The following is a 23,901-nucleotide window of genomic DNA, read 5'->3' as shown; positions in this document are numbered from 1 at the left end:
GCACCCGCACTGAATCCGGACCCATTCACTTCTATGGGGCTGTGCACACGAGCGGTGATTTTCACGCATCTCTTATGCGTTGCGTGAAAATCGCAGCATGCTCTATATTTAGCGTTTTACACCCAACGCAGGCACCATAGAAGTGAATGGGGCTGCGTGAAAATCGCAAGCATCCGCAAGCAAGTGTGGATGCGGTGCGATTTACACGCACAGTTGCTAGGAGACGATCGGGATGGAGACCCGATCATTATTATTTTCCCTTATAACATGGTTATAAGGGAAAATAATAGCATTCTGAATACAGAATGCATAGTACAATAGCGCTGGAGGGGTTAAAAAATTATAATAATTAAACTCACCTTAATCCACTTGCTCGCGCAGCCGGCATCTCGTCTGTCTTCATCTTTGCTGTGGGCAGGAAAAGGACCTGTGGTGACGTCACTCCGGTCATCACATGGTCCATCACCATGGTAAAAGATCATGTGACGGACCATGTGATGACCGGAGTGACGTCACCACAGGCTCTTTTCCTGCACACAGCTAAGAAGAAGACAGAAGAGATGCCGGGCTGCGCGAGCAAGTGGATTAAGGTGAGTTTAATAATTTTTTATTTTTTTTAACCCCTCCAGCGCTATTGTACTATGCATTCTGTATTCAGAATGCTATTATTTTCCCTTATAACCATGTTATAAGGGGAAATAATACAATCTACAGAACACCGATCCCAAGCCAGAACTTCTGTGAAGAAGTTCGGGTTTGGGTACCAAACATGCGCGATTTTTCTAACGCGAGTGCAAAACGCATTACAATGTTTTGCACTTGCACGGAAAAATCACGCATGTTCCCGTAACGCACCCGCACCTTTTCCCGCAACGCCCGTGTGAACTCAGCCTAAATGTCCTGAAGGCATAGCCCATTCTAGCCCTCACTACATTATAGAACTAGTTCCCGGGGTAAGAGATTTGTGAGCAGAGTCTGATGTAAGGCACCATCCTGAGTGCTGTGTTTGTGTGCCAAGCCGGGAGCCGAGCAAGGCAGAGCTTGGTACAAAACACGCGGGTGTATGTCAGGGTCATTAAAGTGGATCAGTGAGTCAGAGACTGCAGGGAGCGGCTAGTCGGTGTGAGAATCGGTAAAGCTACCAGTGACATGTGTCTGCAGAGAAGTTCAGCAAAAAGCAGGAGGCACCTGATGTACCATTGCTTGGATTGCTAAGACAGGCATGCTTAACCTGCGGCCCTCCAGCTGTTGTAAAACTACAACTCCCACAATGCCCTGCTGTAGGCTGGCTGATAGCTGTATGCTGTTCGGGCATGCTGGGAGTTGTAGTTTTGCAACAGCTTGGGGGGGCTGCAGGTGGAACATGCCTGGTCTAAGACCTCAGAGAATAGGTTGTTATAATTGAGTACCGAACTCCAGAGAGGAGGCAGGCATCTGATCATCCCAACGTATACCTGGGAGAGTCTTGGGTTCTACGCTTGTTCTAGATCAGTTATGATACTGCTGCTCGCTGCATTACTCAAGCGTTCAACTGTAACCTGTTAGGGTTGTGCAGCGATAAGTAAAGCATCATTGTTTTGCAAGTCTGGCATCTGTGACATTAGCTTGCTACTCCTCCCCACAACCGTCCCCGTCACCACGCCTGGTGGTTAGAATATCCCATCGGATCTGAGTTAGATCGTGAAAACTCAAATCCGATGGTATATTCTAACACAAAGGCGTTCCCATGGTGATGGGGACGCTTGAAGTTAGAGTATACCAACAAGCGCATACATACTGGCCCCCTGCTGCCTGGCGGCACCCGACCTCTTACAGGGCACTGTGATCCACACAATTAACCCCTCAGGTGCCGCTGCCGCACCTGAGGGGTTAATTGTGCGGATCACAGCACCCTGTCAGAGGTCGGGTGCCGCCGGGCAGCAGTGCGCCCCCCCTGCCCCCCTCCCACTATTAAAATCATTTATAGGCAGTGCGCCCTAACCCTCCCTCACCAGTATTACAATCATTGGTGGCCAGTGCGGATCCCCCCTTTCCGTATTAAACATCATTGCTGGCAGTGCGCTGACAATCCCTCTCCCCCCCCCGTATTAATCATTGCTGGCAGTGCGCCCTCAATCCCCCCTCCCTCCCCAGTATTAATCATTGCTGGCAGTGCGCCCCCCCCCCCTATCATTGGTGGCAGCGGCAGTTCCGATCGGAGTCCCAGAAGTGTAATGCTGGGGCTCCGATCAGTTACCATGGCAACCAGGACGCTACTGAAGTCCTGGCTGTCATGGTCAGTTAGTCAGCATTGTACTTACCTGCGCTGGGGCTGCCAGGCGCTCTTCTTCTCAAACTCACAGGTCTGTGCAGCGTATGCTTATAGCAATGCGCTACACAGACCTGTGAGTTTGAGAAGAAGGAGCGCCCGGCGGCCCCAGCGCAGGTAAGTACAATGCTGACTAACTAACCATGGCAGCCAGGACTTCAGTAGCATCCTGGTTGCCATGGTAACTGATCGGATCTGCCACTGCCACCAATCATGGGGGGGGGGGGGGCACACTGCCAGCAATGATTAATACTGGTGAGGGAGGGGGGATTGAGGGCGCACTGCCAGCAATGATTAATATTGGGGAGGGAGGGGGGATTGAGGGCGCACTGCCAGCAATGATTAATATGGGGGGGAGGGGGATTGAGGGCGCACTGCCAGCAATGATTAATACGGGGGGGGAGGGGGGATAGAGGGCACACTGCCAGCAATGATTAATACAGGGGGGGGGGGATTGAGGGCGCACTGCCAGCAATGATTAATACTGGGGAGGGAGGGGGGATTGAGGGCGATTGAGGGCGCACTGCCAGCAATAATTAATACTGGGGAGGGAGGGGGGATTGAGGGCGCACTGCCAGCAATGATTAATACGGGGGGGAGGGATTGTCAGCGCACTGCCAGCAATGATGTTTAATACAGAGGGGGTGGGATCCGCACTGGCCACCAATGATTGTAATACTGGTGAGGGGGGGTTAGGGCGCACTGCCCATAAATGATTTTAATAGTGGGGGGGGGGGGGGCGCACTGCTGCCCGGCGGGACCCGACCTCTGACAGGGTGCTGTGATCCGCACAATTAACCCCTCAGGTGCAGCCAGACAGCAGGGGGCCAGTATGTATGCGCCTGTTGGTATACTCTAACTTCAAGCGTCCCCATCACCATGGGAACGCCTCTGTGTTAGAATATACCATCGGATTTGAGTTTTCATGATCTAACTCAGATCCGATGGTATATTCTAACCACCAGGCATTCCCATGGTGACGGGGACGCTTGTGGGGAGGAGTATGTCTGACCCATTGACCACAAGCATTTTAGCCAGGGAGGAATCATTTGTTCAGATGTACAAAATATTCGCGAATTATCGAAGTTGCGACATTCGCGATTAATATTCGCTATTCGAATATTCGCGCTCAACACTAGTCATAATACAGGGATTATGTACATATTGATGTCACAGTACAGGGCTAGTACACACAGTGATGTAACAATACAGGGATAATAAACACAGTGATGTCACAGTACAGATATAGTAGACACAGTGATGTCACAGTACAGGGATAATATACACAGTGATGTCACAGTACAGGGATAATAAACACAGTGATGTCACAGTACTGAGATAATAAATACAGTGATGTCACAGTACAGATATAGTAAACACAGTGATGTCACAGTACAGGGTAATAAACACAGTGATGTAACAGTACAGAGATAATATACACAGTGATGTCACAGTACAGGGATAATAAATACAGTGATGTCACAGTACAGGGATAATATACACAGTGATGTAACAGTACAGATATAATAAACACAGTGATGTCACAGTACTGAGATAATAAATACAGTGATGTCACAGTACAGGGATAATATACAAAGTGATGTCACAGTACAGGGTAATAAACACAGTGATGTAACAGTACAGGGATAATATACACAGTGATGTCACAGTACAGAGATAATACACACAGTGATGTCACAGTACAGGGATGATATACACAGTGATGTCACAGTATAGGGATAATATACACAGTGATTTCACAGTATAGGGATAATATACAAAGTGATATCACAGTACAGGAATAATATACAAAGTGATGTCACAGTACAGGGATAATAAACACAGTGATGTCACAGTACAGGGATAATAAACACAGTGATGTCACAGTGCAGAGATAATACACACAGTGATGTCACAGTACAGGGATAATATACAAAGTGATGTCACAGTACAGGGATAATATACACACAGTGATGTCACAGTACAGGGATAATATACACAGTGATGTCACAGTACAGGGATAATATACAAAGTGATGTCACAGTACAGAAATAATAAACACAGTGATGTCACAGTACAGGGATAATATACAAAGTGATGTCACAGTGCAGGGATAATAAACACAGTGATGTCACAGTACAGGGATAATAAACACAGTGATGTCACAGTACAGGGATAATAAACACAGTGATGTCACAGTACTGAGATAATAAATACATTGATGTCACAGTACAGGGATAATATACACAGTGATGTCACAGTACAGGAATAATATACACAGTGATGTCACAGTACAGGGATAATATACACAGTGATGTCACAGTACAGGGATAATAAACACAGTGATGTCACAGTACAGATATAGTAAAAACAGTGATGTCACAGTACAGGGTAATAAACACAGTGATGTCACAGTACAGTGATAATAAACACAGTGATGTCACAGTCCTGAGATAATAAATACAGTGATGTCACAGTACAGATATAGTAAACACAGTGATGTCACAGTACAGGGTAATAAACACAGTGATGTAACAGTACAGAGATAATACACACAGTGATGTCACAGTACAGGGATAATAAACACAGTGATGTCACAGTACTGAGATAATAAATACATTGATGTCACAGTACAGGGATAATATACAAAGTGATGTCACAGTACAGAGATAATACACACAGTGATGTCACAGCACAGTGATAATAAACAGTGATGTCACAGTACAGGGATAATATACAAATTGATGTCACAGTACAGGGATAATATACACTGTGATGTCACAGTGCAGGGATAATATACACAGTGATGTCACAGTATAGGGATAATAAACAGTGATGTCACAGTACAGGGATAATAAACACAGTAATGTCACAGTACAGGGATAATATACACAGTGATGTCACAGTACAGGGATAATATACACAGTGATGTCACAGTACAGGGATAATATACAAAGTGATGTCACAGTACAGGGATAATATACAAAGTGATGTCACAGTACAGAAATAATAAACACAGTGATGTCACAGCACAGTGATAATAAACAGTGATGTCACAGTACAGGGATAATATACAAATTGATGTCACAGTACAGGGATAATATACACTGTGATGTCACAGTGCAGGGATAATATACACAGTGATGTCACAGTATAGGGATAATAAACAGTGATGTCACAGTACAGGGATAATAAACACAGTAATGTCACAGTACAGGGATAATATACACAGTGATGTCACAGTACAGGGATAATATACACAGTGATGTCACAGTACAGGGATAATATACAAAGTGATGTCACAGTACAGGGATAATATACAAAGTGATGTCACAGTACAGGAATAATATACACAGTGATGTCACAGTACAGGGATAATATACACAGTGATGTCACAGTACAGGGATAATAAACACAGTGATGTCACAGTACAGATATAGTAAAAACAGTGATGTCACAGTACAGGGTAATAAACACAGTGATGTCACAGTACAGGATAATAAATACAGTGATGTCACAGTACAGATATAGTAAACACAGTGATGTCACAGTACAGGGTAATAAACACAGTGATGTAACAGTACAGAGATAATACACACAGTGATGTCACAATACAGGGATAATAAACACAGTGATGTCACAGTACTGAGATAATAAATACATTGATGTCACAGTACAGGGATAATATACAAAGTGATGTCACAGTACAGAGATAATACACACAGTGATGTCACAGTACAGATATAATAAACACAGTGATGTCACAGTACAGGGATAATATACAAAGTGATGTCACAGTACAGAGTAATAAACACAGTGATGTCACAGTACAGATATAATAAACACAGTGATGTCACAGTACAGGGATAATATACAAAGTGATGTCACAGTACAGAAATAATAAACACAGTGATGTCACAGTACAGGGATAATATACAAATTGATGTCACAGTACAGGGATAATATACACTGTGATGTCACAGTGCAGGGATAATATACACAGTGATGTCACAGTATAGGGATAATAAACAGTGATGTCACAGTACAGGGATAATAAACACAGTAATGTCACAGTACAGGGATAATATACACAGTGATGTCACAGTACAGGGATAATATACACAGTGATGTCACAGTACAGGGATAATATACAAAGTGATGTCACAGTACAGGGATAATATACATAGTGATGTCACAGTACAGGGATAATATACACAGTGATGTCACAGTACAGGGATAATATACAAAGTGATGTCACAGTACAGGGATAATATACACACAGTGATGTCACAGTACAGGGATAATACACACAGTGATGTCACAGTACAGAGATAATGCAAACATTGATATAGCTATAAGGAGATAATGTACAGTGATGTACGAGCATAAGGGTGATGTTTTCTGTCATGGTACAAGCAGTGATACAATAGTACAAGTACAGTGCACACCACAATATCCTTATGCCCGAGGAAGGCTGCAGTCTGCTTTGAATTTTTATTGTTTTTATCTATCTATTGTCTTTTATTTATTTTTTAACAAATTCTCTTAATCTCCAGTGCAGCGCTCCATATTCCCTTTTTATTTTTGATATTTTTCACCATCATAGCACAGGGATAACGCACATCAAAAAAGTTCAATATAGCAGTGACTTCACAGCACAAGGAAGTTAAATATCATGATGTCACAGTACAGGGTTAACGTAACAAGCAGTCGCAAAAAAGGGATAACGCACTGTGCGTTGGTGTCCGTGGAGCTGTGCCCCCTTTCATACTTATCACTAACAGCACCCAGTGCTCTCGTCCTCACTGCGACTGCTATGGTAATCACACCCGTGTATTATAAGAATATGGAAGATAATAGGATCAAAGGAGAGGAGGACATTGCTTGGACTTGTTGGGAAGGCGCAGAGGTCCTCCAGGGGTAGAGCTACAGGTCATGACATCATCTAATGGGAAGTTCTGAGCTTACAAGCCTCATCTTTTAGCTGCAAATTCTCCAGTTCACCTTGGTTGCTGCTTTGTCCTCATCTGTACATTACTAAAGGTGCTTCAGGCCTCAAACCGAAAAGAGCTGGAATAGCTACAAACGGCCCGCAGTGATGTCAGAGAAAACTTTGAGACAACACAGCTGAGTCTACAACGGTTTATTTCCTTGCTTCGAGCAAGGCTTCTCTCAAAGGTTAGCCGATAGGTAGAGCTTTTTCTGACTGATAGGCTGACAGGTGATTGAGAAAGTTAAAAGACAACTTCTTTGAGGTGCTACACCTCAAAGAATAGACCCATATAAAATATTTTGGTCTATGTGTGGGATGCTTATCCATGTCGATAGGCAAACCTTAAAAAAAAAAAAATCCCCATTGTATTTCAGAAATGCAAATTTATCTTAATTTGCCAACCGCGAACCCAATTCTGCCATCTCTATCCATGTAGGATCTGGCATGGAGAAGATCTTCTATTAGTACCCACAAATGAGGTGGAACCTAACACCCTAACCCCTGAGCAAGTACGTGTGCATGCTCTGCTATCCAGGAATGTCAAGCTAATCATAGACATGAGATAGGTCATAGATATCACCCAACTCTACCTTCTGGTTGGTCACTTTTTTAACTTCTATGATGGGATAGGAATCTGCCAGATAGATTAGGCAAGTCATCTGGTCACCGTAGGCATGACATTTTCAGCAGATACCTTTGGAATTGATGAGATCCACCAACTATCTTCATGTCTATTGCCAACTTTTGACCAACGTGGTAAAGTCTGTTCTCTTTACCATCTGCAGTGGTGACAATGGTCAAGGGAGGTTCTTCAATTCGAGGGAAGACATTCTATAATTGGAAGCACAAGCCCAAAGCTGCCGGCTTCAATGGCTATAGAATGTTTTTGATTCAGTATACCCACCTTCTGTACATCACCGAAGGGGTTCTCCAATTTTTTTTTAACAGGTCAGTAAGTATTGGGGCACAGAGGTAGCAGTCGCACCCAGTCACTGGTACTTGAGGGGCTCAGTGGCCTCTCTGTCCTAGTATTATAAATGGCACATCAATGGATGTCGTATATCTGGACTTCTCCAAAGCATTTGACACTGTACCGCATAAAAGGTTAGTATATAAAATGAGAATGCTCGGACTGGGAGAAAACGTCTGTATGTGGGTAAGTAACTGGCTGAGTGATAGAAAACAGAGGGTGGTTATTAACGGTACACACTCAGATTGGGTCACTGTCACTAGCTGAGTACCTCAGGGGTCAGTATTGGGCCCTATTCTCTTCAATATATTTATTAATGATCTTGTAGAAGGCTTGCATAGTAAAGTATCAATTTTCGCAGATGACACTAAACTATGTAATGTAATTTACACTGAAGAGGACAGTATACTGTATATATATACTACAGAGGACAGTATACTGTATATATACTACAGAGGACAGTATACTGTATATATACTACAGAGGACAGTATACTGTATATATACTACAGAGGACAGTATACTGTATATATACTACAGAGGACAGTATACTGTATATATACTACAGAGGACAGTATACTGTATATATATATATATACTACAGAGGACAGTATACTGTATATATACTACAGAGGACAGTATACTGTATATATACTACAGAGGACAGTATACTGTATATATACTACAGGGGGACAGTATACTGTATATACACTACAGAGGACAGTATACTGTATATACACTACAGAGGACAGTATACTGTATATATACTACAGAGGACAGTATACTGTATATATACTACAGAGGACAGTATACTGTGTATATACTACAGAGGACAGTATACTGTATATATACTACAGAGGACAGTATACTGTATATATACTACAGAGGACAGTATACTGTATATATACTACAGAGGACAGTATACTGTATATATACTACAGAGGACAGTATACTGTGTATATATACTACAGAGGACAGTATACTGTATATATACTACAGAGGACAGTATACTGTATATATACTACAGAGGACAGTATACTGTATATATACTACAGAGGACAGTATACTGTATATATACTACAGAGGACAGTATACTGTATATATATATATATATACTACAGAGGACAGTATACTGTATATATACTACAGAGGACAGTATACTGTATATATACTACAGAGGACAGTATACTGTATATATACTACAGGGGGACAGTATACTGTATATATACTACAGGGGACAGTATACTGTATATATATACTACAGGGGACAGTATACTGTATATATACTACAGAGGACAGTATACTGTATATATACTACAGAGGACAGTATACTGTGTATATATACTACAGAGGACAGTATACTGTATATATACTACAGAGGACAGTATACTGTATATATACTACAGAGGACAGTATACTGTATATATACTACAGAGGACAGTATACTGTATATATACTACAGAGAACAGTATACTGTATATATATACTACAGAGGACAGTATACTGTATATATACTACAGAGGACAGTATACTACTACAGAGGGATCTGGATAGACTGGAGGCTTGGGCAGATAAGTGGCAGATGAGGTTTAACACTGATAAATGTAAAGTTATGCGCATGGGAAGGAATAATGCAAGTCACCCGTACATACTAAATGGTAAAACACTCGGTAACACTGACATGGAAAAGGATCTAGGAATTTTAATAAACAGCAAACTAAACAGCAAAAACCAGTGACAGGCAGCTGCTGCCAAGGCCAACAAGATAATGGGTTGCATCAAAAGGGGCATAGATGCCTGTGATATGAACATAGTCCTGTCACTTTACAAATCACTAGTCAGACCACACATGGAGTACTGTGTACAGTTCTGGGCTCCTGTAAACAAGGCAGACATAGCAGAGCTAGAGAGGGTCCAGAGGAGGGCAACTAAAGTAATAACTGGAATGGGGCAACTACAGTACCCTGAAAGATTATCAAAATTAGGGTTATTCACTTTAGAAAAAAGACAACTGAGGGGAGATCTAATTACTATGTATAAATATATCAGGGGTCAGTACAGAGATCTCTCCCATCAGCTATTTATCCCCAGGACTGTGACTGTGACGAGGGGACATCCTCTGCGTCTGGAGGACAGAAGGTTTGTACACAAACATAGAAGAGGATTCTTTACGGTAAGAGCAGTGAGACTATGGAGCTCTCTGCCTGAGGAGGTGGTGATGGTGAGTACAATAAAGGAATTCAAGAGGGGCCTGGATGTATTTCTGGAGTGTAATAATATTATAGGCTATAGCTACTAGAGAGGGGTCGTTGATCCAGGGAGTTATTCTGATTGGAGTCGGGAAGAAATTTTTTATTCCCCTAAAGTGGAGAAAATTGGCTTCTACCTCACAGGTTTTTTTTTGCCTTCCTCTGGATCAACTTGCAGGATGACAGGCCGAACTGGATGGACAAATGTCTTTTTTCGGCCTTATGTACTATGTTACTATGTTACTTGGTAGGTGGTGGCCCAGGAGCATCAGGTTACTTACGGTAATATATGCGATTCTGAATATTAAAGCCAGAAGGGTGCAGATAATTATAGGTCGGCTTTGTGTGATTTTATTAGGTTACCAAAATGCTTTTGCATTACAGCGCAGGACTAGATCTCATTATCACCTTTTTTTCGCAACTAGAAAATTAAGAGGAAAGAATTAACACAGTCTCAGGTTACCATTTCCTGCGATGAATTTGACGAGATGTTAACACCCAGCTCAACAGGATGACTTTGGTTGGATCAGCATGGGGGGGGGGGGGGGGGTATATCAAAGTCGTATTAACTTATAGAATTATAAAGGGCGTCCCTCGATATATGTTTTATGATAAACTAGCAGACACATTGATCACCTGTATAGAGATTGTGCCAAAGGTTATGTTAAAAGTTATCTCCTATCAACAGGATAATAGATGTCAATCTGATTGGCAGGGGTTTCTACTGATCCAGAAAGCGGAGGTCCCATTCCCTTGTCTAAATGGAGTGGTTTTGAACATGCACACTGCCTGAAGGCAAAGGGGGGAGGCTTCTGCTCCAGCCAGTTGTCTTACAGCCAGATGTATGACAGTGAGGAGGAGGGACACGGCTAAGCTCCTGGGACACCAAGAGAAGATTTATTTATATATTTTACTGGTTAAATTGTAATATGAGACAGCATAGGACTGAAGGAAATGAGGAAAGGAAGGAAGGTAGAGGTAGATTATTTATTGTTTGTATTTTTTAGGTTTTGTGCCGCCCCTGGGCCGACCTGTAAAAGTAAGCATAGCTGCTGTCCGAAGCTCAGACTCGGCTCCTTCGTTCCCTGGTCTCGGCTGCCTTGCTGGCAACATTTGGTTTGATGCTACTCCCCTTGCGCCACATGACCAATTGACAACACAAGGGTAGCAGGTCACCAGGGCAGACGGTGATCCGTTGCAGAGGCATCACATCGGATGTTGACATCAGGGGAACCAAGTAAGGCAGCTAAAGCCAGGGAACGAAGGAGCTGGGGCCAAGCACTGGGTAAGTATGCCCCCAAAAGATGGCAACCGCTTTAAGAAGCAGATGGGCAAATGAGCCCCTTCAGGTGCAACTCTTCATTTATTGGAAAGGTCTTTCGTAAAAATAAAGCTCCGGCCAATGCGCCTTTACATTAATTTTATGCTCATTTATGGTAACATCAGCGTCGAGACTTTTTTAGTACTATAAAAAAAGGTCATACTGAGCAGCTTGTGGTTAATGTTGCAATAAAAATTATACTCTGAATGACCTCTCTTCCATCTGGTATGATTACTTCTCACTAATTCCGTCACTCCGAAACACTGGCAATTCACCTCCAAGATTGTATAACAGTCACTCATAGATCTCTCCATTCCCACAAATAGGTCATCCTGTGTACAGACTGGGCAGCAGCTACTGAAGCCTGTGTCCTATACACAGAGAGATGCCAGATATATGGAGGACAGAAGAGGTTTCCTGCTGTCCACGGATATTACATTTTGGCTGGCAATTCATTGGGTTGGGTAGAGAATGGCCATGTTTAATAGTTTCATCAGATCCTGTAAAAAAAAAAATCCATAACGGGCAAGGCAGGAGGCACCTGGAAATCTTTTTACCAGCCCCTCTGTAGAAATTGCTTGCAGTTGTTCTTGGTTGGTAATTGTTGGCTAAAGGATGGTCCAAAGGGTCTAATGACAGAGGTTTAAAGCCTTGCCTACCAGTTTTCGTGGTAACTTTATGAATTTTTAGTGTAGCATGGGTGCACGCTAGCCGGGCATTATGGTACACACCTCTAAACTATAAACCAAGAACTCTCCCGACCATATTAGTTGACACCAATGAACTTGACCTTCTCCTAATATATATTTAGATAATTTTAGCTTGATCCTTTGCACTTCCAATGGAAGGTTTTGTAATGCCATTCATGGTCTTCACAACACCAAAACTTTCTTCAGATTCTCAGATCTGCCATACCCTGCACCCAAAGTAAATTTATTCAGTGTTGTTCATAGTGATAGGTCACTCACTAATCCCAAGAATAGGAATGTCAGGTCCCATGGGCGTAACTAACAAGTATGGAGTCCAGCAACCAAAATAGCCCATCTCCATCCAAAGGTAAAAGGCAGTTGGAAGGGACTATTGAAAATCTGCTGCAGGTGGAGAGACCAAGCAGAAAACAGAGAGGTGTTTATACTGGATTGTAGCTTCATCCGTTTTGTTTTGTTATAGGGCCTCATGATACCCCATTTACAGAGAAACTTTGGTCACACGTGTAATCACTTCTCATTGTAATGAACAGGAACCCACCAACTGGCCAACCACCTAATGTATAAGGGGGTTTCTCGACTCTCATGACATCATAGGTCAAGGGAAAGACGGGTTGAAAATTTTGGATCCTAACATGCCTGCACGGGCGGACTGGCCATAGACCCTACAGAGAAATTTCCTGGTAGGCCAATTCCCAGGGGCTTATCTGAGCTTTCCTCATGGCCGCCAGTCAAGCAAGTAATGATCTGACGCTACTAGAGCTGGGAGTGTCATGTACCTATGTACCTGGCTGGTGGCTACAGGGGCCCTCCTGATTTCTGTATTCAATTGTATTGTAATCCTGAGGCAACTGGGGTAGGAGGGCAGAAGGTGGTGCTGGCCACCACAGTGGGGCAACTTCTGGGAGGTATTCTCTGGTGCTGGGGCATTATTTTGTCGTGCACTGTGGTATTTGTCTCTGCTGGGGTGGTATTTTGTGCCGCAAAATTGATTTGCTGGTTCCACCTACTTGTGTCGGCCCCACCTCATTTTTTTAGTTCTGCCTTCTGTCAGTTTGAACCTGCCTACAAAAGGGATACACTTTTTGTTTGTTTTTCCAGGGCCACTTTAAGTTCTCAGTCCACCCCTGCATGGCTGGTCCTTTTGTTCTCAAGGGATATGACCACTGCCATAGGTGTTTGCAGTGGCTTATTCCCCTCTCCCTACTGAGAACTCATATTACCAAGCCCAATGTGTGTGTGTGTGTGTTTTAGGGGGAGGGGTGTCAGAAGAAAAAGTTGTTGGCCAAGGGCTATCTTAAGAATGGAGACTGACGTGAATGGAGAGCGAGCCGCGCATGCACCGCCACCCACTGTGAGTCTTTTGAAAACAGCATGCTCTCCTTTCATGGTGGGAGGTGGGACCTGCACCTATCGGATATAGTATATCCTATCGATAGGCCCTAAATGTCCAGATGAGAATACCCCTTTAAGCGCCAGTACAGCCGGTATGATTAATGGTGACCAGTGTCTCCCAGCGCTCTTACATCTCAGCGAGATAGCAAACTTCCACCATAATCATTGACCCTCATGAATTGTTTTTCCAATTTTACAAAAGAAGGTCAAAGGCGACCTGAGGGGAGCAAGGCGTTTTGTTTATAATAAAGCAGACCTTTTTATTTTCCCTGTATTTTTCCCGGCGAGCTGTAGAGGCGTACAGTTTATTTTAGGATTACAGCAACAATATGGGAGACTGTGTGCCAGGGCAGAATTACACATGATTGCGTGAACCTGAAAAAACCGTGTTGGCACATTGCAGACACATTACAACACTGACTCGCGGCTTCATCTCACAGAACGTTTAATCCTTTAGTGCCCTGAGCGGACACGGCCGGACGGAGCAGCCCGGCTGACAGCACATACTGAGGTCAGCCTGCTAAAGGGAGATTTTCCTACTAGATATGAAATGTTTCAGGATTTAAAGGTGTTGAACTGAAAAAAATTATAAAAAATGTTTTTGGAAAATTATGCGACAACCCATACGGCCGACATTGCAGTCACCACAGAGGTCATCAGTCAGCTGTCTTTAGGCATAATGGTGTATATCCAGGCAGGTTTGCTGGTAAGGATTCAATGGTTGCTGTGTGACAACCCCTGGAAAAAGCTAGAACGGAATCCATATAGGTTGTCAGTTGGCTTTTCCCTAAACAGATAAAGGTTGTACTTGGGTACGCCAAAAAATTGGGTCGGCGGAGGTCCTATCTATGGGAGACAGGGGGAGTACCCTGCCCCCCATTCTGAAAACCGGTGGTGACCACATATAGGGGGCGCTGCTCTCTACTGAAATCTATAGAAGTTCCGGAAACAGACAAGTATGCTTGCTTCCTCTCCATTGCCGATTCTTCTAGTAAGTGTCCAGGACAACTGGAAAAAATGTGGGTCAGGAGACCTCTGCTCTTCAGATAGATGGGGTCTCTACAATGTCCACCTATCGGGCATTTTTAGTTTTTTGCTGTACTAAAGTCACCATTTTTTCAGGACTTGGGGATGGTTGTCTTCTCAACCCAACATATTTCCGTATGTATGAAATGTGCCTTTGTGTGAGGTGATGCGGTGAGCCAGGCAAGATGCTACAGTGAAAGGTGACATCTCCACCTGGTGCCATCATTGCACTGTGATGTTATAACCCCTGAGTTAACCCATATGGTGGCAAGGTGAACCTGGTGAAGCGCCGCAGAAGTGGCTTTTTAAAGGGCAACATGGTGGCATTGCAGCTTTGTGACACTGGGTCCAGATCCAAATAGGGTTAGCAAGTGGATTAAGCTTTTATGCTTCTCATGTGTTATGGTATCGTTTGGGTTCCCATTGACATTGCAGTACCATTGAGCATGACAGAACCTTCACTGATGGCTATATTTGAGGTACAGATGAGTGAAAGAGAAAGAGAGACTAGTATGCTACTCTAGGCGATGTATATGCATTGTCTGGGTGGTACTTTTTATTATTATGGAGAGCACCTAGTATGCAAAGTATGCGTGTGAACTATTATAGGCCAGGCAACACTCATCTCGGTTTCTGGGAAAGATATTCAAATTAGCTTTCCTAAGCCTATATGATGTCGGCAGATGTAAGCTGTACTAATTTTGAGGCTACTGCCAAGGAAAAATCTTATTATGAAAAGCACTGATTGAACAGTTTGAGGCTACCACCAAAAATGAATTAAAAAAAATAGAAGAAAGATGGTTGTCCTAGGAGACCAGGGAGTGTTATAGACCATTTTTTTAGGACAATTGGAGCATATTTGATTTGGGTAGAATCGATTTGTACTCAAATCGCATTTTTCAATTTTTTTTCGAATCGCTCAAGAAATTCACTCATCTCCAATTTGAGGGAAACATGGATCCCGCGGACTGAGTATTTACTATCTAATTCTGTTTCCCCCAGCAGACTGAGAATGGTTTGGACACCTGGGGAATCAGGATCATCTACCTCTTGCCTGGTACTTGTTGATTTATGTCAATTTATTCTGCAGATTTCCACCGGGAATTTCGCCCTTTGCAGTGCATGGGGTGAAACCCCTCAGCGTCTTATTGCATATTTTTGCCATTAAATCACCCCTTGTGGCTATACCCGTCAAGAAAAACTGCTTTGATTGGTTGCTGTGGACAGCAAGAAAGTTTTTTAATTTAGACAGTTTCATAAATTATAATAATATACTGTAGCTATACCCTGCTGTATATAAGGAGCCTCCGCCCTTGTAGTCGTAGTCAGTGCCCTTTGGGCCTGACTGGATAATGGAAGTGTTCGGATGAACTGCGCTCATCTCTTCCTCCTAGAGAACTACTTTAATTCTACCACTTTCTATGATTATTATTAGTGTTGAACAAGGCAAACAAATTGACTTTCATCCGAATTTCAGGAAAAATACGATTTGCCACGAAGCTGAATTTCCTCGAATCTATTTTTGCTGAAATGGCGATAAAAAAAAAAAAATACATACTCACCTCATCCATTTGCATGTGAAGAGGCCGACGCGGCCATCTTGATTTCAGAACGAGTAAAATCTTGCACGGAGTGACGTATGACGTCACCACGCCAGCCAGGCACAGTGACATCATCAGTGATGATGTCACCACGGCCAGCCAGCGTGATGACGTGGTGTCTTCAATCGAGATGGCCGCAATGGCCTCTACGCAAGCAAACGCATAAGGTACCCACCTCATCCATTTGCATGCGAAGAGGCCGTCGCGGCCATCTTGAATGCAGAACGGGCAAAGTCTCACATGGGGTGATGTATGACATCAGCACGCCAGCGACGCCATCAGTTATGATGTCACCACACCCGGCAACGGTGATGACGTCATCACGTCACCGCGCGGTGTCTTCAATTGAGATGGCTGGGACGGCCTCTACGCCAGCAAACGGATAAAGTATTTATTTATTTTTTAGGTATTATTTATTGTTATTTTGTTACTCAGATTAACCCCTGAAAGGCCTAATTGTAGCCTCAGATGCCGCGATTAGCGATGAACGTGGCATCTGAGGGGTTCAATGACGGGGGGGCGGTGAGATCGCAGTTCCCCGTCATTGAGCCCTCTACATACAAAGGAATGCGCTTTGTGACAAAGTAATTCATCACAAATCAAATTTCTTTGTGAAATTCGGCGAACCAGCTGAATTACATTTTTCATAACTTCGCTCATCTCTAATTATTACCATTGATAAAAAAAATAAAAAAAATAAAAACTGAAATCATCTTGCCACCATTACTGCAGTGGAACTATCATATATACGCTGCTCAAAAAAATAAAGGGAACACAAAAATAACACATCCTAGATCTGAATTAATTAAATATTCTTCTGAAATACTTTGTTCTTTACATAGTTGAATGTGCTGACAACAAAATCACACAAAAATTAAAAAATGGAAATCAAATTTTTCAACCCATGGAGGTCTGGATTTGGAGTCACACTCAAAATTAAAGTGGAAAAACACACTACAGGCTAATCCAACTTTGATGTAATGTCCTTAAAACAAGTCAAAATGAGGCTCAGTAGTGTGTGTGGCCTCCACGTGCCTGTATGACCTCCCTACAACGCCTGTGCATGCTCCTGATGAGGTGGCGGACGGTCTCCTGAGGGATCTCCTCCCAGGCCTGGACTAAAGCATCTGACAACTCCTGGACAGTCTGTGGTGCAACGTGACGTTGGTGGATAGAGCGAGACATGATGTCCCAGATGTGCTCAATTGGATTCAAGTCTGGGGAACGGGCGGGCCAGTCCATAGCATCAATGCCTTCGTCTTGCAGGAACTGCTCACACACTCCAGCCACATGAGGTTTAGCATTGTCTTGCATTAGGAGGAACCCAGGGCCAACCGCACCAGCATATGGTCTCACAAGGGGTCTGAGGATCTCATCTCAGTACCTAATGGCAGTCAGGCTACCTCTGGCGAGCACATGGAGGGCTGTGCGGCCCTCCAAAGAAATGCCACCCCACACCATTACTGACCCAATGCCAAACCGGTCATGCTGGAGGATGTTGCAGGCAGCAGAACGTTCTCCACGGCGTCTCAAGACTCTCTCACGTCTGTCACATGTGCTCAGTGCGAACCTGCTTTCATCTGTGAAGAGCACAGGGCGCCAGTGGCGAATTTGCCAATCTTGGTGTTCTCTGGCAAATGCCAAACGTCCTGCACGGTGTTGGGCTGTAAGCACAACCCCCACCTGTGGACGTCGGGCCCTCATATCACCCTCATGGAGTCTGTTTCTGACCGTTTGAGCAGACACATGCACATTTGTGGCCTGCTGGAGGTCATTTTGCAGGGCTCTGGCAGTGCTCCTCCTGTTCCTCCTTGCACAAAGGCAGAGGTAGCGGTCCTGCTGCTGGGTTGTTGCCCTCCTACGGCCTCCTCCACGTCTCCTGATGTACTGGCCTGTCTCCTGGTAGCGCCTCCATGCTCTGGACACTACGCTGACAGACACAGCAAACCTTCTTGCCACAGCTCGCATTGATGTGCCATCCTGGATAAGCTGCACTAGCTGAGCCACTTGTGTGGGTTGTAGACTCCGTCTCATGCTACCACTAGAGTGAAAGCACCGCCAGCATTCAAAAGTGACCAAAACATCAGCCAGGAAGCATAGGAACTGAGAAGTGTTCTGTGGTCACCACCTGCAGAACCACTCCTTTATTGGGGGTGTCTTGCTAATTGCCTATAATTTCCACCTGTTGTCTATCCCATTTGCACAACAGCATGTAAAATTGATTGTCACTCAGTGTTGCTTCCTAAGTGGACAGTTTGATTTCACAGAAGTGTGAATAACTTGGAGTTACATTGTGTTGTTTAAGTGTTCCCTTTATTTTTTTGAGCAGTGTATATATCAGACTTTCCACCGTGGTTTCCTGCGGCAGCAGAAGGGTCACTTACAGCAGCACCTGCGGCGTCGGAATCAGTCATGTTGCAGTCATTTCCCCTCAGTGTCTGTATCGTATGAGTTATGTCAGTTATTTTGGCAAGTGAGCAGCGATCTGAGCTTGACAGCGGCTATGGGTGTGGGGCTGACGCCTGTTCATAGTCATACAAGGCATATCTCTAGTCATTCTACGAGGAAAACCATGTCTCATATGCCCCCTACACTCCTTGCATTAGTTGTGTGACCCCTTGTCAAATTAATTTGGTTTAAAGAGGTTGTTCATTATTAGAAAAACATGGCTGCTTTCCTCCAAAAATTGAGCCATACCTGTCAATGGGTTGTGTCTGGTACTGAATCTCCGCTGTAATACCACACACAACTTGGGAGCAAATGTGGCACAAGAAGGCAGCTATGTTTTTCTATCAAAGAACAACCCTTTAGAACCATATATTGAGTTGCATGCGCAACTGGTGTAGGACAAAAAGAGTGAGACAGCGGTTGTTTCCAGGATCACAGCAGATGTGAAATCAACCCCAATATCTTTACCCATTCCCTCCAAGCTCTACCTGTATGGGTAAACATGTCTGATCTTACCCTGTTCCCATACAGGAGACAAACACATTTTTGAGACCAACAACAGTGTTGAATGATTTTTGGAGTCATGGCCATTCATAGGTCCACCAAAGAGTCTCACAAAATACTCATCCAGTTGGTCAAAAATTGTCGCCATTAATAGCTTCAGGACAAGTACCAGACTGGTTGACCCGTCAGTCTATGTGGAAGAGTGGCTTGGGGGTGATGTCATCTCTCTGGCTATCTACCAGCACCCAATAACCCTAACAGTTGGTGTTACTATGCACCTTTGTACTATGGCAATGCCAATGGTTTGGGGGCCCAGCTTAGGATTAGAGTATAGCATTGATCCATTCCAATGAAAGCCTCATGTTGGGTCCAGTTCTGGTCCATACATTAGTTGAAGTTGAGGTGGCCTGTAGGCCACCTCAACTTCCAACACATGGAATATGACCCCCCACATTACTCCAACAAACTAATTCACAATTGGTTCTTTAGAGCTTAAGCATAATTGGTTTGATGGGTGGCGCCAACCAATAGTCCCAGCACCCTTGTATAAAACCTTGAAGCAAGTGAATTGTGAGCTCTTCAACTTGATGCGTAGGAAGCAGGAAAACTGGTCAAAGGTAAGGAACTGTGTCACTTTGACAGAAGATAAAGTGTGATGTTGAGATGACTGGATCAGAGTGTCTCCAAAATGGCAGGTCCTGTGGGATGTTCCCGATGTCCACTGGTTTAGTACTTAGGACCAAAAATGGTCCAAGCAACAGGGAGATGGACGCTTAGGACAAAAAATGGTCCAAGCAACAGGGAGATGGACGCTTAGGACCAAAAATGGTCCAAGCAACAGGGAGATGGACGCTAAAGTTCATATCTCCATGGGTCAAAGCTGTTTTGCCAACAATACGAGGCAGGTGATTTGAATGTTTTGGCTCATCGGAGTAATACATTGCTGTTGATTTTTCTTTAACACTTACATTTAATTTATTTGCAGACGATGGTTTCCTCTGATAGTCACTGGTGATTTGCTAAATTTTCCCAGGCATGTTTTTCTATGCACAGAAGTGATTTAGCTTTCCGTCCTCAATCACATCTCTCCTTCAGCTATCAACATTTAATTAGCGCATATCCCTCTGCTCCTCTCCACTCAGGCTTATAACACATTCACTGGAAATCTTATCCTCGGGCAAAAAAAAAAAATCTCTGTTACCTTTCCCCTGCCATATGCAGCGTGTATCATACTAATGATGAGGTCTTCACTGCACAGCGCTCCTGATTACCATCTGCCTCCAGAAGAAATAATAGTTAAGATGCTATGGGATTCTCGCCCGGTGCCAGTTTCCCAGACTCCTCCACAAGTTCTCCAGTTCACCTTTGGACTCGTACACGATAGACCATTGCTCACTGGTGCAGATGTGAATTTATTCACATTCCTAGTACCCGTAATTCCATCGAATGAAGTAAACTTATTGTTGACCACCACCCAATAGTGAGGAATGGGACCACTGGGCACTAGAATCCTAAATGTTTCCAAAATATGTTGCTAAAGCCTTTGGAAATTCTCTTTTAATGCACTCAATAATCCAGAAAAAAGCATAAAAACCGGTTCCACAGAATATGCCCATGTCAGGGTCTCCTTCCCAGGAATTGGTACTTTTAAGAAAAGCATTTCTCATGAAGCCTAATCTCATGCTCTGTTTCATGGTTTGTTTTACTGCCAATAAAAAAATTCAAAAACATTACATTTACATTAAAGAAAAACACAAATCACAAAAATAAAAAACCTTCAGAAAAGTTTGGTAAGAAAAACCCAACAGCCTTAATTTTGTTGGTCACCCTACACAACTTTGGCCGGTCCTATGACTAATCTCTACCCATATATATTACACTCAAGGACATTTACCGATCCCTAGTTCAGGGGCTAGTTGATGTGATGTCAAAAAGAGAGAAGTTTAACTCCAGAGACTTTTCCTTATTTCTTCATCTTTCAGATTTCTTGAAGAGGGGGTAGAGGTTGGACCTTGTGCCTACTAATCCAGCTTTACTCGATCTGACCCATTCACAAGTACCTGTTAATAGGGTTTTGCCTACACAAATTTTTTTTTATAAAGTATGATCTGGTTTAGAGAACCCACTTTCAAATACTAAGTAACGGAATTGCCCCATTCAGGACCCTCTCTGTAGGACCCAACATGTCTGCACATTATACAGTCATAACATTGATTTCAGTGGTAACTGTGTAATACTTCATTTCCCCTATGGTGGAGCTGTAGGGGAACTGAATATTTCCTGTTGAGCTCTTCCACAGATTATCACTGCTTGCTTAGGATCCCAGCAGCAGGAAACTTGGGATCAGATTAGGGAACACTTTGAGCAAAAAAAAGGGAGGACTTTCCCTTTTAAGAGAGTTTTTCTTTAAAGAGAACCTTTCACCTCTCCTGACATGCTTTTTTTTAATAATAGCCTCATGCATTCCCCGAATAATAACAATTCTGGAGCATCTAGTCTTATGGCTCTATGATGTATCATTCCTATTTCATTTCTGCTCGAAGTTATGAAGCAATTTCTAGCAGTCTGCAGTAAGGGTACAGAGGGGTGGTAACCAGTTGGGGGTGTGTACCTGCACAGTCTCACTCTATCCAATCAGTGCTGCCATTGTCAGACTGTGCAGGGACACACCCCCAACTGGTTACCGCCCCTCTGTACCCTTACTGCAGACTGCTAGCAATTCCTTCATAACTTGTAGTAGAAATAATAAAGGAATGACACAACATAGAGCCATAAGAATAGAGGCTCGAGAATTGTTATTACATGGGGAACGCATGTAGCTATTAACACAGGCGTGTCAGGAGTAGGGACAGGTCCTTTTTTTTAAAATTAACTAAAAAACTAAATATGGTTGTCACCCAATTTTCCTGCATGCCTGAATGATATTTCCGCTATGCTCAGAAACTTTAGGATGGCAGGCCTTGACAACCCTCAATATTGGCTGTAACTAAGCTTTCACCGAGGCCTAATATGACTAAGAGGGGGGTAAAGGTATGTGTAGATGATACAAGAAATTTACAGGTAACTTGTTTTTGGGGTGAGGGGCCCAGTTTTCCCAGGCATATTATATTTCCGCCATGTTCCTCTCCATATACTAAATACCCAGGTTTGCTTAGTTGAAGTTTAGGAATGCACTGCAGCCCTTGAAAACCCTCGATATTGGTTTTACCGGTAATTCAGCTTTCACAGAGGCCAGATATGACTAAGAGGGGGTTAAGGGATAGAAGGAGATGATACAAGAAATTCACTTGTAACCTTTTTTTTTTGGGGTAGGGGCCCTTTAGGAAATTTAGGAAAGTATATTAGCCTGATTGTCTTCTAACCCAGTAACTGCATCCAGCTTTCTTAGTCAAGTCTGAGCTCTGTGTGTGACTAATAAGGGAAATTCCACTTCAGTTAGGATATTGCTGTTGATACCTTAGGAATTCTTTTTTTATCTGGCTTGAACTGTGCCTCAGCAAAGTGGAATGTGCATCCTACTGAGGTTGAATAAAGGATCTGTGACTGTTTTTTGAAGAATTATGATTAATTTGATTTCGTGTTTTTTTTTCCTCCTGCCTGCAGCTAAGTTGTCGCCTTCTTCCAGCACGTTGCCATCAAGATCATTTACTGAATGACAGCCGAGCTGCATCAGCAAATATCTGCAATATTTGCCTTTATAGCATCTGAAGGGCACCTGTCACTTGCAGGTAAATGAGACCAATGGTGGGAAAATACATAAAAAAACAATGCAATTGAGCTGAGATTGACAAAGTATAGACTATATGTGGTGCTTGGTCAATCAGCACACAACCAAGGTGGTGCACCCTTTATTTCAGGTTCTGCAGCAGGTTACATGTTGAGGCAAGGTCACATTAATACTGGGTGGCATCTCCCCTAGCTGTGATACAGGCTGCCACTCAGGGGAGGGCTGGCAGCCTTAGTCCTGGGGGGCAAATCCAGTCAAGTGGCCCATTTTTAGCCCCGCCCATTATTAAAAGCCCCTCCTACATATAATAGGCCACTCCCAACAAACACTGTACAGCTGACATTCTATAGTTGCGGCCTGTCTCTACACATTATACGGAGAGGGGAGGTCTGTCCTGGCTGCACTGCCTGCTTATATAACAAGCTACAGCCAGGAAGCTCCTCCGCTCTCCTCCCTCCCCCGATCCTGCTCAAGGCCTGTGGTTCCCCCCACCATCTGTCACCCGCCCGTGGCCTGCTGCCCCCATTGGCCGTCCTCACCCAGCTCTGAATCCTCCTTCTGCAAATGGCAGGAGGGGGGGGGGGGCGGAGCATCGCCTCTCCTACATAGCACCACATACCTCTTACATCCATTGATGTCACCTTTGTTGTAGA

General features: G+C 43.6%; 1 long non-coding RNA gene across 1 annotated transcript in view; it reads left to right on the top strand.

Moving 5' to 3' along the window:
• Positions 1 to 23,243, top strand: part of LOC121001330 — a 131,094-nt gene extending 107,851 nt beyond the window's left edge. The window contains exon 4 of the long non-coding RNA XR_005779032.1: positions 23,125 to 23,243. This is a non-coding gene — a long non-coding RNA (uncharacterized LOC121001330). The remainder of the gene's footprint in view (positions 1 to 23,124) is intronic.
• The last annotated feature ends 658 nt before the right edge of the window (positions 23,244 to 23,901 follow it).

The sequence above is a fragment of the Bufo bufo genome, chromosome 5 (assembly GCF_905171765.1).
Source record: "Bufo bufo chromosome 5, aBufBuf1.1, whole genome shotgun sequence".
NCBI lineage: Eukaryota > Metazoa > Chordata > Amphibia > Anura > Bufonidae > Bufo > Bufo bufo.
This window is presented reverse-complemented; position numbering and strand designations above follow the sequence as displayed.